The sequence below is a fragment of the Piliocolobus tephrosceles genome, unplaced genomic scaffold (assembly GCF_002776525.5).
Source record: "Piliocolobus tephrosceles isolate RC106 unplaced genomic scaffold, ASM277652v3 unscaffolded_41071, whole genome shotgun sequence".
NCBI classification, from domain to species: domain Eukaryota; kingdom Metazoa; phylum Chordata; class Mammalia; order Primates; family Cercopithecidae; genus Piliocolobus; species Piliocolobus tephrosceles.
Window position 1 is genome coordinate 1 of NW_022325501.1, and position 1,674 is coordinate 1,674.

Consider the following 1,674-nt stretch of genomic DNA (forward strand, 5'->3'; position numbering starts at 1 on the left):
CTCTGTCTGTGCTTCAGTTTGCAGGACAGATGGCGGCTCTGTGTTCCCGGGACGACTTCCTCGGCAGCTTCTGTCGCTACCACCTCACAGAACCCGGGCTGGCTAGCAGGCACCTGCTGAGCCCTGTGGTGCGGAGGCAGGTGGCCAGCCACACCCGTGGCCCCAGGCTCAGCCTGCGCTTCCTGGGCAGTTACCGGACGCTGGTCTCGCTGCTGCTGACCTTCTTTGTGGCCTCTCTGTTCTGCGTCGGGCCCCTCCCATGCACGCTGCTGCTCACCCTGGGCTACATCCTCTACGCCTCTGCCATGACCCTGCTGACCGAGCGGGGGAAGCTGCACCAGCCCTAAGGGTGTCAGCTGCCTTCAGAGCAGGCTGGGGGGATTTGCCACGCAGCCCCACCCTTGGGCCTGAGAGGACCTGGGAAGCCCCTCCAGGAGGGAACACGGTCATCCTCGGGCTTCTGGAGCAGGGTTCCTGCAGCCGCAGAGGCATCTGGAGGAAACGCAACCAAGAAGGGAAGGCAGGCGGGGCCCAGCAAAGGAGTGGCTACCAGGGCTCAACAACCATGCTCTGTGACAGCGCAGAGCTCAGCGCCGGCCCCTCCCTCCCTCCCTCCACCAAGGACTCATGGCCCAGCCAGCTCTCGGGGCCTTTTTCCAGCGCCCATTTGGGTACTCTGCCGCTAAGCTTGGGAGCCAGCCTGCCAACAGCCACCTGGCCTGGCCTCCCGACTGGCTGGCCTTGAGGTGGGCAGAGCGGGTTGTGGCGCCTCCTCTCCCTGTGTGGGACCAGGACGGTGGCTCAGCCTCCACTCCAGGGAAGAATCAAAGTTTCTAGAGTCGTGAGAAAACTATTGAGAGTGGCTGTCCTCTGATTCTTCACTGTGAGGGGCATTCTTCATGTTCTCCCAGCTCTGCTAAGACTGGGCCATAGAATTCCATGTTTCAGGAGCCTAAGACCCTCCCAGAGCCGAGGTGCTTCACCGCAGACCCCAAGCCATCGAGCACATCGCCCAGAGCAGTGGCCAACATCATGGACCCCTGTGCCTTGTCACAGATGGGTGCCGGTCCTCAGGTGTTGCAGACACTGCTGGGTCCATGGGGTCAGATTCTGCCGGTTTCTGCTCTGCAGCCAAAGATGGTCAGAAGCATTGTCGCTTCACTAACATCAAGTGCTCAAAGACATGGCAACCGTTTGATGGTACTTAAGTATTCAAAATGGACGACAACTGCAGATTCTCTGACAGAAACCAGCAGGGGGTCTTCACCTTCCTTCACCCCACAGATGACACACCAGGGACAACAGCATCTCAGTGGTGATTTCCAAACCAAGCCTTTGTTTTTGGTGTGGGGGTTTAGGGGTTTGCTTTCATGTTTTTCAAATTGTAAATGTTGGGCTTTGTATTTTGATGTAAACAGAATAATGGCATTTTAGGGCCTGTGACCAAAAATCAAGCTTGTAACTCAACCATGGATCTGAATAAACCTGTCCTTCTGAGTCTTCTGGCACCTGGGCTCAGTCTCCAGGAGGTTCACCTGTACAGAGTCCCTGAGCACACGGGGGCTGCAGGAACAACTGCTGGGCACCCTGTCGGCCCCTCCCTGCAGTGTCCACAGGCCTGGGCCTCTGGCTTCCTATTCTTTCCTCTCTCAGAGGCACAGTAGACTTTGCCCC

At 58.0% G+C, this 1,674-nt stretch overlaps 1 pseudogene across 1 annotated transcript; it reads left to right on the forward strand.

The window, feature by feature from the left end:
- Window positions 1–14: 14 nt before the first annotated feature.
- Window positions 15–1,505, forward strand: LOC113223364 (annotated as a pseudogene). Its single transcript, XR_003308720.1, has one exon. The product of XR_003308720.1 is annotated as an uncharacterized LOC113223364 (transcript).
- Window positions 1,506–1,674: the final 169 nt, after the last annotated feature.